Source organism: Lolium perenne, chromosome 1, assembly GCF_019359855.2.
Source record: "Lolium perenne isolate Kyuss_39 chromosome 1, Kyuss_2.0, whole genome shotgun sequence".
Classification (NCBI taxonomy): domain Eukaryota; kingdom Viridiplantae; phylum Streptophyta; class Magnoliopsida; order Poales; family Poaceae; genus Lolium; species Lolium perenne.
Window position 1 is genome coordinate 108,144,884 of NC_067244.2, and position 17,155 is coordinate 108,162,038.

At 46.2% G+C, this 17,155-nt stretch overlaps 3 long non-coding RNA genes across 4 annotated transcripts; all 3 read left to right on the forward strand.

Annotated features, from left to right (window-relative positions):
* Positions 1-512: 512 nt before the first annotated feature.
* LOC127298824 (uncharacterized) lies at positions 513-3,282 on the forward strand. 2 transcript variants are annotated; one of them, XR_011744191.1, is made up of 4 exons: positions 513-999; positions 1,107-1,198; positions 1,271-1,354; positions 1,841-3,282. It is a non-coding gene; the product is annotated as an uncharacterized lncRNA (long non-coding RNA). The 2 variants fall into 2 exon arrangements; XR_007850155.2 differs by having other exon boundaries at positions 1,107-1,175.
* Positions 3,283-3,773: 491 nt separating this feature from the next.
* On the forward strand, positions 3,774-7,340 carry LOC139838878 (uncharacterized). Its single transcript, XR_011756711.1, has 3 exons — positions 3,774-4,130; positions 5,494-5,578; positions 6,904-7,340. It is a non-coding gene; the product is annotated as an uncharacterized lncRNA (long non-coding RNA).
* Positions 7,341-13,147: 5,807 nt separating this feature from the next.
* On the forward strand, positions 13,148-16,303 carry LOC139838880 (uncharacterized). Its single transcript, XR_011756712.1, has 5 exons — positions 13,148-13,836; positions 13,944-14,012; positions 14,108-14,191; positions 14,678-14,762; positions 16,054-16,303. It is a non-coding gene; the product is annotated as an uncharacterized lncRNA (long non-coding RNA).
* The last annotated feature ends 852 nt before the right edge of the window (positions 16,304-17,155 follow it).

A 17,155-nucleotide genomic window follows, 5' to 3' on the forward strand; every position in this document is an offset into this window, starting at 1 on the left:
AGAGTTGAGGGTTAGGGGTGTAACGGCCCCGGGTAGTACCCCTAATAGAAGTGTTTGTTGTTTTCTTTTGTGCATCATGCATCATATCATCCATGTTTTAATAAATAAAATTATTTTATAAAGCCAAACTATTTTGTTTTCTCTCTCTCCATCTCTGCATTCAAATTCTAAATTTATTTGAATTGTTTTCAAATCTTTTGCAAAACGGTTTGGAAGAGAAAAGGGAAAAGGATTTTAAAAATAAAACCCCTCTCTCCCCCTGGCCTTTTTCTTCCCTCCATCCCGGCAGCCCACCTCTCTTCCTCTCTTTCTGGCCCAGCTCCCTTCTCCTCCAGTGCCAGCCCAGCCCAGCTCACTGGCCCGTACCCCTTCGTCCAGCCTTTTCTCTTTTCCCCTTTCTCTCTCGACAGCGACCGGAGCGTGAGCATGGTCCTCCCCTTCCACCACCGCACGCCCCACCTCCACCTGCTCCCTTTCTCTCCTTTTTATTCTCCACCACCAGATGCCTGGAAACCCTAGCCTTTTTCTTCCTTCCACACCGCCGCCACCTACCTCCCTCCATCCTTTCTCTCTTCTCTTCTCTGTGAGAAAACGAAACAAGAGAAACTCCACTGCCACCACCGTCCTTACCATGGCGCCGCCGCTCCACACCTCCCCTCGCTGTTCTGAGGGCACTGTTCGATGCGCCTCGTCGTCCTCTACCTCCTGGTGCGCGGAATCGTCCCGAGAGGCCCCGAGTTGAGTGCAAGGTCACCGATTCTTCGCACCGGATGTCATGCTTCTTCTCCGATTCCGCCGCCCATGGTGCCTCTCCGGCCTTCCCGTCACCTCCATCGTCTTCCCCGAGATCATGCGCAGCCCCGACACCATCTCGTCCGTCCCGGTTCGTTGCCAGGCGACGAATCCATCTCCAACCAGAGCTCCCTTCCGCCATGGCCTTCATCCCCGAGCTTTGCCTCGTCTGCTTCAAAGGAAGTCGCGCCTCGTTCCATGCAACAAGTGAGCAGCAGCGTGGTGGTTCGCCCTCTATTTCTCGAGCGAGACAACCTGGGTTCAAATCCTACTGCGGCCATATAAATCAAACCTTTTTCTTCTTTTTGTTTCAGATCTCCGGCAGCCATGCTTCAGTTTACGTGGAGGCTTTCCATAATCACAATCACCACCCAGCCAAGCTGGTTTGTCCCTTGCTTCTAATCTGGTGAGACCCAAGTTCAAATCACAACCACTGCGGATTTAATCTAACTTTTTGTTCTGTGCTTGTTGAACCCAGATCCAGCGCCTACTGGGCCTCGGCCCGTTTACCCGCCAGCTTCTTCGACGCTAACCGCGCGGCAGGCTGCTATCCGCTGCTCAGGTCCGGCGCTATACCAGCCCCATATCCCTCTGTTTATTTTATTCTTTTCAAATCTTGCATAAATCATATCTCTCAAACTATAACTCTAAATAAAAAATGTTATATATGAAAATTGATCAGAAAAACATAAGGAACATGAATATGCCATCCATACATCTGTTTGCATTTCGCATCATGTCGTCCGATGATAGTTATGCATGTTCACCTCACATATATGCGGAGTATTTTGGATTTCCACCTAAGGTTTTCCCCACTCCGTTTAATATTGAAGTAGCGCACCCTTGCCATGTCGTACCATGCTAATCCACCCTTAAATTTGATGATAGAAAATGCAACTCCAACCTAATTTGTGTGTCCGGGGTTCCGACTCCGATTAATATGGATAAGTTGCATTGCACCATCGTTGCCATGTCATGCATATCACCCTAATCATGCTGGATCTTCTTTATCCGTAGTAGTAAGACTTGCATGTGTTGTGTGTTCCAGCATTTGCTTCTTCCCGGATAGGATCACGAAGTGGTGCGGTGAGATATGCCAAGTTCTTCGGATGTCCCTCAGCAAGCTTTAACAGGCAAGCATTTCCCCTATACTCCTGTCCCTGCAGGAGTCGCTCACCTATTTTATTTTGCCTTCTCCCTCATGCTATCCTTAAGTTGCGTTCTTGTCACGTGTCCCTTCCACTTGTTACCTCAAGCAGCCCATATTGCCACCACCACCTCCTACGGCTATTGTTTGGTTATCGAGTCTGCCCTTGCGAGTCGTAGTGCATGCTAGTGTTGCTTATCTCGTTACCGTTATTGTTATCTTATCGGGTTATATGTTGGGAAGAATCATGGTTACTTTAGTTGTTGATATTTGTTTAGCGGAGGCATCGGTGGGTCAGCTGCTTGTTTTGTGACGGCTCACTTGTGTTTCCTAAATATGTTAGGACCCCGAGTTCTTGTTATCTGTTCCGAGACTAAGCGCTCTAACCACACGTGGGTATGCTTACCAGGTCTCCCCTCGACCACTGCCGAAATCTACAGCCTTGTCCAGTGGCCACAACTAGTTTGGATGTTTGTTTTGTTTCTCCCGGGCGTGCAAGCTTGTTTCTTTGTGGTCAGATGATATGATGTTACTTTTGGGGAAGCCGTGAGTGCCTTGTATCCCCGTTGTCTCTTGCACGTCCGTAGGTGCGGCACGTATTGTTAAGAGGTCATCCTCTAGTGGGCTCTGATCCTCTTAGCCATTCTCGCAACAGCTAGGTCCGCGTCAGAGTTCCGATCGGGCTCTGAAACGGGTTAACTTAGTTAGGTGGCTTCCTGGACATTGTTGTGGTGAAGGAGAGTGCGTGTCGTGATATCCACCTGTCGTAAGTGGGTTGATCGTGCGTGTGGGCACATTTGGGCACCCCTGCAGGGTTACAATCTTATCGATAAGCCGCGTCCGCGGTTATGGACGACTTGGAGCTGTATGACTCGACCATAGACAACTTACACCAGCTGTTTCAATCAAAATAACTTGCGTAGTAAGTTAGCACAACTCTAATAATAAATGGTTAAAACTTGTCCACCGTGTGAGTGCCTTTGTAAGTACTTCTTGGCGAAGGGGGAAAGTATCGACTGTGTTATGTTTGCAGAGTATAGAACTGTTAGTTTTTGCGCTCTCTCATCTCCTCTGATTAGACGAATGTTGTAGAGTGTCTCTATAGGTTTTTAGTGCTTGTGCGTTGCCGCTTAACCCCACCATATTGCCTATGATGTTCCTCTTGTGTCCTCTAAGTCCCCTGCGTGCCTCAAGTACAAAGGACTACTGGTTGATGAATGCTTATACGTCTTGAAGTCTTGTTAAGTACGAACCCGTACTTATTGCTGCTTCTACGGGATATAACCGGGCAGGTATGAAGATATGTTCGATGAAGACGACGTTAGCAAGGTTACCCTTCCGGCTTGGCCTGGTGTAACGGCCCCGGGTTATACCCCAAATAGAATTGCTTGTTTTTTTTTTCTTTTCTGCATCATCATGTCATCATGCATCATATCATCCACAATATTTTATCAAATACAAATTATTTCTAAATAAAAACTATTTTCTTTTCCCTGTCATATGGTTTCTATATAAACCCCTTGTCTTTTCTTTTAACAAAAACCCAAATAAACAAAACTATTTTATTTTTGGTATCAAAGTTTTTGGCAATGGTTGTAATTGCTACTCTCTCACCTCTGTCCAAATTCAAAACAGTTTAAATCTGTTTTATTTCAAAACAAGAATTAAGCAAAAGAAGAAGAAAAGTGCTAACAGAATCCTATCCTAAACTGAACCTAACCCAGCCCAAACCAAACCTGAGCGTGAGTGTTAGGCTCGTCCTGTCACTGTCCTTCGTGAGGTGGAGCACGAGGAGAGCCTGGGAATCTTCCTCGTCCACTCTTCCCCTCCAAATCAATCCCCCAACCCTAGCTGCCTGCTTCCTCTTGCCCGCCGCCATCGCTGACTCTTCCATCCCCTCCTCCATGAAACGCTGCTTCAGAGAAAAACACCAGGGAGATTTCATATTAAGTTACAGAGTTTCGCCTGAGAAAGATCGCCGCCGCGCCGTCGTTCCTCGTCGTCGTTCGCCGTACTGAGCGCGGGGATGGAGCCCACGTGGCCTCATCTTCCTCCTCGCGGAGTTCACGAAGCCGGAGCAGCTCCAGGACGCCTTCTTCGACCTCGTCTCTTTCCTGGAGCCAGCACGTCTGCTTCCTCTTCTTCATCTCCGTCGTCCCCGAGCTTGAGCGCCTCGCCATCTTCGTCCTGGGTGAGAACCTCCTCACCTCCACCCTCTTCCTGTTCGTTCCGTAGCAGTAGTCGTCGCCATGGCCGTTGTCCTGACCTGGGCACGCCCCTTTAACAAGCGCACGCCCATGGTGATGTCGCTGTTGCTGTGAGTTTCAGTTTTTAGTGTCAATATTCAGTTATCTGCACATGCGGTTTACCTGTCTGCTCCTGTAAATAAACCCGTAGCTGCAGCACAGTTGTTGTTTCCTTGCACCTCTTCATGACAGTCCAGGATCATATTTCAGGAAAAACGATGGCAAGCCTTTTCTCCTTTGTTTTTGTTTCAGTTCAGACACCTGTTGTTGTTCAGGACTTTTCAAAACTACATGCACCCAGATCATATCACTAACACGTTCTAGTTCCACTGGCTGGAACTAAAAGTTTTTGGTGTTTGCTTCTAAAAACGTCCATACAAATCTGTTTTCAACAAACGCAAGGCACCACTTTTTGTTTTGCAACCTTTGTCAACTCTTGTTGCTAGCTAATCTTTCACGTCCCAGCTAGCTAACGATCGACCTGCTTGTGTGCTTGGTTCAGCTAGCTGTACATCAACAACCAATTGATCCAGCTGCCTGCATGTGTGCTTAGCTGCTTGCCATCCATCCGCCACCGGCCTGTCTCTGTCTCTTCTTTCAGTTTCGTCAGTAAACTGTGCACCTTCCATCTTCGCTTCAAAAACAGTCACGACCCTGGTTGCTTCAATTTGCTTTCAGCAAGAAGCTATTTAATCAGCAACGGCTCAGTCTTGTGGCTTGTTTCTTGTTTCTTGTTTCTTGTTCCTTGTCTCCCGGACAGTTGATCCCAGGATCCAACCCAATCATTTAAATTAGCCCTGTGCTAGCCTTTTGCTCCCAGATATTCGGCAATTTCATCTATATCTGTTACAGTCTTCCTAATTCCTAAATGCAATCTATTTTATTTTATAACTTGTAATCAGTAGCTCTATTTGCAAAGTGTTTTATATGAAATTTGATCATAAAATTATGAGGAATCTAAATATGCTATCCACATACATGTTTGCATCTGGCATCATGTAGTGTCATGTTAGGTTGCATCGCACCCAATAAATAAACGCGGAGTATTTTGGAATTACCGGATAAGAATTCCCCGCTCCGTTTAATATTGAAGTAGCTCACCCCTGCCATGTTATGCCATGCTAATGAACACTTAACTTTGACGGTAGAAGATGCAACTCCAACCTAATTTGCTTGTCCGGGGTTCCGACTCCGATTAATTTGGTTAAGTTGCATCGCCGCATCATATTTGCCATGTCATGCATATCATTTTGATTATGCTGGTTCTTCTTCCGTAGTTGTAAGACTTGCATCTGTTGCTTGTTCCAGCATTTGCTTCTTCTCGGATAGGATCGCGAAGTGGTGTTGTGAGATACGTCAAGTTCTCCGGATGTTCCTCGGCAACCTTTAACAGGCAAGCATTTTCCTTATACTCCTGCCCCTGCAGAAGTCGCTCACCTATTTTATTTTGCCTTCTCCCTCATGCTATCCTTGAGTTGCGTTCTTGTCACGTGTCCCTTCCACTTGTTACCTCAAGCAGCCTATATTGCCTCCACCAACCACCTACAGCTATTGTTTGGTTATCGGGTCTGCCTTGCGAGTCGTAGTGCATGCTAGTGTTGTTTATATCTCGTTACCGATACTGCTATCTTATCGGGTTATCTGTTGGGGAACATGACACATGGTTTATGGATATATCTGTTGTGGATATCATGGTTACTTGTTAATAGTTGTTAGCGGAGACATCGGTGGGTCAGTTGCTCGTTTTATGACGGCTCACTTGTGTTTCCTAAATATCTTAGGACCCCGAGTTCTTGTTATCTGTTCCGAGACTGAGCGCTCTAACCACACGTGGGTATGTTTCTGGGTCTCCCCTCGACCACTGCCGGAATCTACAGCTTTGTCCAGTGGCCACAACTAGTTTGCAATGTTTTACCTTTTGTTGTTCGCGTGCATGCCAGCCTGTTACTTATTTACTTTGGGAAGCCCCTGGGTGCCTTGTATCCCTTGTTTCTGGTATGCACGTATAGGTCGCGGAGCCGCTGCAAAGTGGTTTATCGCCCCAGTGTGTGTTTAAACCACCTAGTACGCTGTCGCAAACAGCTAGGTCCGCTTCGGAGATACGGCCGGACTTCGATTCGGGTTCAACTTGGTTAGGTGGCTTCCTGGACATTGTTGTCGTGAAGGAGAGTGCGAGTCGTGATATCCACCTGTCGCAAGTGGGTTGATCGTGCGTGTGGGCACATTTGGGCACCCCTGCAGGGTAAAATCTTATCGATAAGCCGCGTCCGCGGTTATGGACGACTTGGAGCTGTATGACTCGACCATAGACAACTTATACCCGTCGTTTCAATACTAATAACTTGCGTAGTAAGTTAGTACAACTTCAATAATAAATGGTTAAAACTTGACAACCGTGTGAGTGCCTTTTGTAAGTACTTCCTTGCGAGGGGGGAACGCATCGCCTGTGTTATGTTTGCAGAGTATAGAACTGTTAGTTTATACGCTCTCTCACCTTCTCTGATAGACGACTGTTGTAGAGTGTCTCTATAGGTTTTTAGTGTTTGCGCGCTGCCGCTTAACCCCACTATATTGCCTATGACGTTTCTCTTGCGTCCTCTAAGTCCCCTGCGTGCCTCAAGTACAAAGGATGACTGGTTGACGAATGCTTATACGTCTTGAAGTCTTGTTAAGTACGAACCGTACTTATTGCTGCTTCTACGGGATATAACCGGGCAGGTATGAAGATATGTTCGATGAAGACGACGCTAGCAAGGTTACCCTTCCGGCTTGGCCTGGGCAGGGTTATGGACGCCGTCGTTTATCTTCAGGACTCTTAGTCCAATTTGTATCTTGTCCGCACTCGGATGTATTCGCTCTTCTGTATGATTTGGATCTTTGTATTGTATCTATTTGTATCTTGACTCGTTGGAGTCGTTGTTGTAATATATATGTATCTTGTGGGCTCTATTGTAATCCTGTTGTAATGTTACCGCTCGTGATTGATTCCACCCGCATCGCGTGCATGCTTCGGCGTATACGAGGCGCTTGGTGGTGCGTCTCCTAGAATCGATATCGTGCGGATTTCGGCGGATTCGCTGGGATCCTCATGGTACCGGTTTTGGGGCGCCACAAGTTGGTATCAGAGCATCAGGTTGACGATACCCCATAGTCCAGCCTTTAGGATAACCTTGCCAATGGTCGTTGAGTTTAGAGAGTCAAAACTATTTTCTAAACCTTCGTTGGATAGATCTGATTAGCTCTGATTTTTCTCCTTGCCTCTTTTCTTTTTCCTCTTACCTTTGCGAGTTTTGAGTCTTCTCTCTTATCCAAGTTTCTCCGAGTCTTAGGTTTCGACGTGGGTTGGACGTTCTATGCCTTTTGCCTAATAGGACCGATCTCTGAAGACCTTCCGCCAGAAGAACATCAACGATGGCTAACCTTTTTCTTCTCCGTTGACATCATCTTTGCTTCTGTGATCTCCCTACAATTCTTTGTGCCTTGGTCCCGTCGAATCTTCGCTGACAACGCTTATCAAGATCGCCAATCTGAATTCCGGGAGTGGATTGCATGATTCTCCTATTTGTGTACCGAGTAATGCTTTGGGTGCGGGATGGAGTAGCTACCATACCGACTACTCTTATCATTGCTTTGCTATATTGAAATTGGTGGATCCATGTGACTGTTACTCCTTCCTCTCTTTCTCCGGAGTTGTCATCGTCGACGTGAGCAACAACCCTTGTTGGTTGTGTCGACCGTCCTACCGGAGCAACAATTCTTGTTAGTGGTGTCGAGGAGATCGACACGTCGCGAGAAGATCCGATAGTTCACCTCTCTTCCCCCGTACCTGGACGTGGGATCTCGGGGCGCGATCCCTTGTTAGTGGTGTCGATTGTAACGGCCCCGGGTTATACCCCAAATAGAATTGCTTGTTTTTTTTTTTCTTTTCTGCATCATCATGTCATCATGCATCATATCATCCACAATATTTTATCAAATACAAATTATTTCTAAATAAAAACTATTTTCTTTTCCCTGTCATATGGTTTCTATATAAACCCCTTGTCTTTTCTTTTAACAAAAACCCAAATAAACAAAACTATTTTATTTTTGGTATCAAAGTTTTTGGCAATGGTTGTAATTGCTACTCTCTCACCTCTGTCCAAATTCAAAACAGTTTAAATCTGTTTTATTTCAAAACAAGAATTAAGCAAAAGAAGAAGAAAAGTGCTAACAGAATCCTATCCTAAACTGAACCTAACCCAGCCCAAACCAAACCTGAGCGTGAGTGTTAGGCTCGTCCTGTCGCTGTCCTTCGTGAGGTGGAGCACGAGGAGAGCCTGGGAATCTTCCTCGTCCACTCTTCCCCTCCAAATCAATCCCCCAACCCTAGCTGCCTGCTTCCTCTTGCCCGCCGCCATCGCTGACTCTTCCATCCCCTCCTCCATGAAACGCTGCTTCAGAGAAAAACACCAGGGAGATTTCATATTAAGTTACAGAGTTTCGCCTGAGAAAGATCGCCGCCGCGCCGTCGTTCCTCGTCGTCGTTCGCCGTACTGAGCGCGGGGATGGAGCCCACGTGGCCTCATCTTCCTCCTCGCGGAGTTCACGAAGCCGGAGCAGCTCCAGGACGCCTTCTTCGACCTCGTCTCTTTCCTGGAGCCAGCACGTCTGCTTCCTCTTCTTCATCTCCGTCGTCCCCGAGCTTGAGCGCCTCGCCATCTTCGTCCTGGGTGAGAACCTCCTCACCTCCACCCTCTTCCTGTTCGTTCCGTAGCAGTAGTCGTCGCCATGGCCGTTGTCCTGACCTGGGCACGCCCCTTTAACAAGCGCACGCCCATGGTGATGTCGCTGTTGCTGTGAGTTTCAGTTTTTAGTGTCAATATTCAGTTATCTGCACATGCGGTTTACCTGTCTGCTCCCTGTAAATAAACCCGTAGCTGCAGCACAGTTGTTGTTTCCTTGCACCTCTTCATGACAGTCCAGGATCATATTTCAGGAAAACGATGGCAAGCCTTTTCTCCTTTGTTTTTGTTTCCAGTTCAGACACCTGTTGTTGTTCAGGACTTTTCAAAACTACATGCACCCAGATCATATCACTAACACGTTCTAGTTCCACTGGCTGGAACTAAAAGTTTTTGGTGTTTGCTTCTAAAAACGTCCATACAAATCTGTTTTCAACAAACGCAAGGCACCACTTTTTGTTTTGCAACCTTTGTCAACTCTTGTTGCTAGCTAATCTTTCACGTCCCAGCTAGCTAACGATCGACCTGCTTGTGTGCTTGGTTCAGCTAGCTGTACATCAACAACCAATTGATCCAGCTGCCTGCATGTGTGCTTAGCTGCTTGCCATCCATCCGCCACCGGCCTGTCTCTGTCTCTTCTTTCAGTTTCGTCAGTAAACTGTGCACCTTCCATCTTCGCTTCAAAAACAGTCACGACCCTGGTTGCTTCAATTTGCTTTCAGCAAGAAGCTATTTAATCAGCAACGGCTCAGTCTTGTGGCTTGTTTCTTGTTTCTTGTTTCTTGTTCCTTGTCTCCCGGACAGTTGATCCCAGGATCCAACCCAATCATTTAAATTAGCCCTGTGCTAGCCTTTTGCTCCCAGATATTCGGCCATTTCATCTATATCTGTTACAGTCTTCCTAATTCCTAAATGCAATCTATTTTATTTTATAACTTGTAATCAGTAGCTCTATTTGCAAAGTGTTTTATATGAAATTTGATCATAAAATTATGAGGAATCTAAATATGCTATCCACATACATGTTTGCATCTGGCATCATGTAGTGTCATGTTAGGTTGCATCGCACCCAATAAATAAACGCGAGTATTTTGGAATTACCGGATAAGAATTCCCATCCGTTTAATATTGAAGTAGCTCACCCCTGCCATGTTATGCCATGCTAATGAACACTTAACTTTGACGGTAGAAGATGCAACTCCAACCTAATTTGCTTGTCCGGGTTCCGACTCCGATTAATTTGGTTAAGTTGCATCGCCGCATCATATTTGCCATGTCATGCATATCATTTTGATCATGCTGGTTCTTCTTCCGTAGTTGTAAGACTTGCATCTGTTGCTTGTTCCAGCATTTGCTTCTTCTCGGATAGGATCGCGAAGTGGTGTTGTGAGATACGTCAAGTTCTCCGGATGTTCCTCGGCAACCTTTAACAGTGCAAGCATTTTCCTTATACTCCTGCCCGCAGGAAGTCGCTCACCTATTTTATTTTGCCTTCTCCCTCATGCTATCCTTGAGTTGCGTTCTTGTCACGTGTCCCTTCCACTTGTTACCTCAAGCAGCCTATATTGCCTCCACCAACCACCTACAGCTATTGTTTGGTTATCGGGTCTGCCTTGCGAGTCGTAGTGCATGCTAGTGTTGTTTATATCTCGTTACCGATCTTGCTATCTTATCGGGTTATCCGTTGGGGAACATGACACATGGTTTATGGATATATCTGTTGTGGATATCATGGTTACTTGTTAATAGTTGTTAGCGGAGACATCGGTGGGTCATTGCTCGTTTTATGACGGCTCACTTGTGTTTCCTAAATATCTTAGGACCCCGAGTTCTTGTTATCTTGCTCCGAGACCGAGCGCTCTAACCACACGTGGGTATGTTTCTGGTCTCCCTCGACCATTGCCAGAATCTACAGCTTTGTCCAGTGGCCACAACTAGTTTGCAATGTTTTACCTTTTGTTGTTCGCGTGCATGCCAGCCTGTTACTTATTTACTTTGGGAAGCCCTGGGTGCCTTGTATCCCTTGTTTCGGTATGCACGTATAGGTCGCGGAGCCGCTGCAAAGTGGTTTATCGCCCCAAAGTGTGTGTTTAAACCACCTAGTACGCTGTCGCAAACAGCTAGGTCCGCTTCGGAGATACGGCCGGACTTCGATTCGGGTTCAACTTGGTTAGGTGGCTTCCTGGACATTGTTGTCGTGAAGGAGAGTGCGAGTCGTGATATCCACCTGTCGCAAGTGGGTTGATCGTGCGTGTGGGCACATTTGGGCACCCCTGCAGGGTAAAATCTTATCGATAAGCCGCGTCCGCGGTTATGGACGACTTGGAGCTGTATGACTCGACCATAGACAACTTATACCCGTCGTTTCAATACTAATAACTTGCGTAGTAAGTTAGTACAACTTCAATAATAAATGGTTAAAACTTGACAACCGTGTGAGTGCCTTTTGTAAGTACTTCCTTGCGAGGGGGGAACGCATCGCCTGTGTTATGTTTGCAGAGTATAGAACTGTTAGTTTATACGCTCTCTCACCTTCTCTGATAGACGACTGTTGTAGAGTGTCTCTATAGGTTTTTAGTGTTTGCGCGCTGCCGCTTAACCCCACCATATTGCCTATGACGTTTCTCTTGCGTCCTCTAAGTCCCCTGCGTGCCTCAAGTACAAAGGATGACTGGTTGACGAATGCTTATACGTCTTGAAGTCTTGTTAAGTACGAACCGTACTTATTGCTGCTTCTACGGGATATAACCGGGCAGGTATGAAGATATGTTCGATGAAGACGACGCTAGCAAGGTTACCCTTCCGGCTTGGCCTGGGCAGGGTTATGGACGCCGTCGTTTATCTTCAGGACTCTTAGTCCAATTTGTATCTTGTCCGCACTCGGATGTATTCGCTCTTCTGTATGATTTGGATCTTTGTATTGTATCTATTTGTATCTTGACTCGTTGGAGTCGTTGTTGTAATATATATGTATCTTGTGGGCTCTATTGTAATCCTGTTGTAATGTTACCGCTCGTGATTGATTCCACCCGCATCGCGTGCATGCTTCGGCGTATACGAGGCGCTTGGTGGTGCGTCTCCTAGAATCGATATCGTGCGGATTTCGGCGGATTCGCTGGGATCCTCATGGTACCGGTTTTGGGGCGCCACACCTGGGCAGGGTTATGGACGCCATCGTTTATCTTCAGGACTCCTAGTCCAATTTGTATCTTGTCCGTACTCGGACGTATTCGATCTTCTGTATGATTTGGATCTTTGTATTGTATATTTGTATCTTGACTCGTTGGAGTCGTTGTTGTAATATATATGTTTCTTGTGGGCTCTATTGTAATTCTGTTGTAATGTTACCGCTCGTGTTAATTCCTCTGGCATCACGTGTGTGATTTGTCGCGCATATCGTGTCGGAGGGCATCTCTGGATCGATATCGTGCGGATTTTGGCGGGTTCACTGGAATCCTCATGGTACCGGTTCCGGGGCGTCACAAGTTGGTATCAGAGCCTCAGGTTGACGGTACCCCACTAGTCCAGCCTGTAGGATAACCTTGCCAACGGACGTTGTTGTGTCTAGTGCAAAACCTATTTTCTAAAATTCGTTGGATAGATCTGATTTTTCTCCTTATCTATAATCTTTCTCCTCTTACCTTTGCGAGTTTTGAGTCTTCTCTCTTATCTGAGTTTCTTTGAGTCTTAGGTCTCTACGCGGGTTGGACGATCTTTGCCCCTCACCAATTAGGTTCGTTCTTTGGAGGATCTGGACAGCAGCGCATCATCAACAACGGAACAATGAATTCTTGTTAGTGGTGTCGACCGATCAGCATGGAGCAAGAAATCTTGTTAGTGGTGTCGAGGAGATTGACACATCGCCTGAAGATCCACTAGTTCACCTCTCTCCCCCGTACCTGGACGTAGGATCTCGGGGCGCGATCCCTTGTTAGTGGTGTCGATTGTAACGGCCCCGGGTAGTACCCCTAATAGAAGTGTTTGTTGTTTTCTTTTGTGCATCATGCATCATATCATCCATGTTTTAATAAATAAAATTATTTTATAAAGCCAAACTATTTTGTTTTCTCTCTCTCCATCTCTGCATTCAAATTCTAAATTTATTTGAATTGTTTTCAAATCTTTTGCAAAACGGTTTGGAAGAGAAAAGGGAAAAGGATTTTAAAAATAAAACCCCTCTCTCCCCCTTGGCCTTTTTCTTCCCTCCATCCCGGCAGCCCACCTATCTTCCTCTCTTTCTGGCCCAGCTCCCTTCTCCTCCAGTGCCAGCCCAGCCCAGCTCACTGGCCCGTACCCCTTCGTCCAGCCTTTTCTCTTTTCCCCTTTCTCTCTCGACAGCGACCGGAGCCTGAGCGTGGTCCTCCCCTTCCACCACCGCACGCCCCACCTCCACCTGCTCCCTTTCTCTCCTTTTTATTCTCCACCACCAGATGTCTGGAAACCCTAGCCTTTTTCTTCCTTCCACACCGCCGCCACCTACCTCCCTCCATCCTTTCTCTCTTCTCTTCTCTGTGAGAAAACGAAACAAGAGAAACTCCACTGCCACCACCGTCCTTACCATGGCGCCGCCGCTCCACACCTCCCCTCGCCGTTCTGAGGGCACCGTTCGATGCGCCTCGTCGTCCTCTACCTCCTGGTGCGCGGAATCATCCCGAGAGGCCCCGAGTTGAGCGCAAGGTCGCCGATTCTTCGCAACGGACGTCATGCTTCTTCTCCGATTCCGCCGCCCATGGTGCCTCTCCGGCCTTCCCGTCACCTCCATCGTCTTCCCCGAGTTCATGCGCAGCCCCGACACCATCTCGTCCATCCCGGTTCGTTGCCAGGCGACGAATCCATCTCCAACCAGAGCTCCCTTCCGCCATGGCCTTCATCCCCGAGCTTTGCCTCGTCTGCTTCAAAGGAAGTCGCGCCTCGTTCCATGCAACAAGTGAGCAGCAGCGTGGTGGTTCGCCCTCTATTTCTCGAGCGAGACAACCTGGGTTCAAATCCTACTGTGGCCATATAAATCAAACCTTTTTCTTCTTTTTGTTTCAGATCTCCGGCAGCCATGCTTCAGTTTACGTAGAGGCTTTCCATAATCACAATCACCACCCAGCCAAGCTGGTTTGTCCCTTGCTTCTAATCCGGTGAGACCCAAGTTCAAATCACAACCACTGCGGATTTAATCCAACTTTTTGTTCTGTGCTTGTTGAACCCAGATCCAGCGCCTACTGGGCCTCGGCCCGTTTACCCGCCAGCTTCTTCGACGCTAACCGCGCGGCAGGCTGCTATCCGCTGCTCAGGTCCGGCGCTGTACCAGCCCCATATCCCTCTGTTTATTTTATTCTTTTCAAATCTTGCATAAATCATATCTCTCAAACTATAACTCTAAATAAAAAATGTTATATATGAAAATTGATCAGAAAAACATAAGGAACATGAATATGCCGTCCATACATCTGTTTGCATTTCGCATCATGTCGTCCGATGATAGTTATGCATGTTCACCTCACATATATGCGGAGTATTTTGGATTTCCACCTAAGGTTTTCCCCACTCCGTTTAATATTGAAGTAGCGCACCCTTGCCATGTCATACCATGCTAATCCACCCTTAAATTTGACGATAGAAAATGCAACTCCAACCTAATTTGTGTGTCCGGGGTTCCGACTCCGATTAATATGGATAAGTTGCATTGCACCATCGTTGCCATGTCATGCATATCACCCTAATCATGCTGGATCTTCTTTATCCGTAGTAGTAAGACTTGCATGCGTTGTGTGTTCCAGCATTTGCTTCTTCCCGGATAGGATCACGAAGTGGTGCGGTGAGATACGCCAAGTTCTTCGGATGTCCCTCAGCAAGCTTTAACAGGCAAGCATTTCCCCTATACTCCTCTCCCTGCAGGAGTCGCTCACCTATTTTATTTTGCCTTCTCCCTCATGCTATCCTTAAGTTGCGTTCTTGTCACGTGTCCCTTCCACTTGTTACCTCAAGCAGCCCATATTGCCACCACCACCTCCTACGGCTATTGTTTGGTTATCGAGTCTGCCCTTGCGAGTCGTAGTGCATGCTAGTGCTGTTTATCTCGTTACCGTTATTGTTATCTTATCGGGTTATATGTTGGGAAGAATCATGGTTACTTTAGTTGTTGATATTTGTTTAGCGGAGGCATCGGTGGGTCAGCTGCTTGTTTTGTGACGGCTCACTTGTGTTTCCTAAATATCTTAGGACCCCGAGTTCTTGTTATCTGTTCCGAGACTGAGCGCTCTAACCACACGTGGGTATGCTTACCGGGTCTCCCCTCGACCACTGCCGGAATCTACAGCCTTGTCCAGTGGCCACAACTAGTTTGGATGTTTGTTTTGTTTCTCCCGGGCGTGCAAGCTTGTTTCTTTGTGGTCAGATGATATGATGTTACTTTTGGGGAAGCCGTGAGTGCCTTGTATCCCCGTTGTGTCTTGCACGTCCGTAGGTGCGGCACGTATTGTTAAGAGGTCATCCTCTAGTGGGCTCTGATCCTCTTAGCCGTTCTCGCAACAGCTAGGTCCGCGTCAGAGTTCCGATCGGGCTCTGAAACGGGTTAACTTAGTTAGGTGGCTTCCTGGACATTGTTGTGGTGAAGGAGAGTGCGTGTCGTGATATCCACCTGTCGTAAGTGGGTTGATCGTGCGTGTGGGCACATTTGGGCACCCCTGCAGGGTTACAATCTTATCGATAAGCCGCGTCCGCGGTTATGGACGACTTGGAGCTGTATGACTCGACCATAGACAACTTACACCAGCTGTTTCAATCAAAATAACTTGCGTAGTAAGTTAGCACAACTCTAATAATAAATGGTTAAAACTTGTCCACCGTGTGAGTGCCTTTGTAAGTACTTCTTGGCGAAGGGGGAAAGTATCGGCTGTGTTATGTTTGCAGAGTATAGAACTGTTAGTTTTTGCGCTCTCTCATCTCCTCTGATTAGACGAATGTTGTAGAGTGTCTCTATAGGTTTTTAGTGCTTGTGCGTTGCCGCTTAACCCCACCATATTGCCTATGACATTCCTCTTGCGTCCTCTAAGTCCCCTGCGTGCCTCAAGTACAAAGGACTACTGGTTGACGAATGCTTATACGTCTTGAAGTCTTGTTAAGTACGAACCCGTACTTATTGCTGCTTCTACAGGATATAACCGGGCAGGTATGAAGATATGTTTGATGAAGACGACGTTAGCAAGGTTACCCTTCCGGCTTGGCCTGGGCAGGGTTATGGACGCCATCGTTTATCTTAAGGACTCCTAGTCCAATTTGTATCTTGTCCGTGCTCGGACGTATTCGATCTTCTGTATGATTTGGATCTTTGTATTGTATATTTGTATCTTGACTCGTTGGAGTCGTTGTTGTAATATATATGTTTCTTGTGGGCTCTATTGTAATTCTGTTCTAATGTTACCGCTCGTGTTAATTCCTGTGGCATCACGTGTGTGATTTGTCGCGCATGTCGTGTCGGAGGGCGTTTGTGGATCGATATCGTGCGGATTTTGGCGGGTTCACTGGAATCCTCATGGTACCGGTTCCGGGGCGTCACAAGGGGTAGATACATGATTTGTGTTGTTTCAATATGTCTAAACCTTGGTTATGAACTTGAATGCTGCTTACTATATGACATAAGAAGGCTATGTGTTTTGGTTTTTCATTTTTTTCTATTTTTTAAGAATTTTTTATGCCCATCAACCATGATTTCAGCAAGTTTAAAACATGAAAAATGAAAAAGTAAGTTTTGATCCTTCTTAATTATTAGTCAATCCAAAATGAAGCTTTTTTGGTAGATTTTTGGAATTTCCATGTTTGAAACCCAAAACCAATTCTCTTCATGCATGCTTGACTTCATAAGACAGAGTTTAGGGTTAGGGTGTAGATACATGATTTGTCTAGTTTGAATATGTCTAAACCTTGGTTATGAACTTGAATGATGCTTACTATATGACATAAGAAGGCTATGTGTTTCAGTTTTTAATTTTTTTTAATTTTTTAGATTTTTATGCCCATTTGAATCTTGGTCAAATCCTTGGTTTGATCAAGATTTAAACAATTTTAAAACATGAAAATGAAAAAGTAAGTTTGGATCCTTCTTAATTATTATTCAATCCAAAATGAAGCCTTTTTGGTAGGCATTGTGCATATCGCCTTGAGAAACATCTTTGCGAGCTAGTGTATTAAACGTTTATTCACATATAATCGATTTTTTTTACTTTATTAGTGCACACAATGACAGAATCGGCCAAATG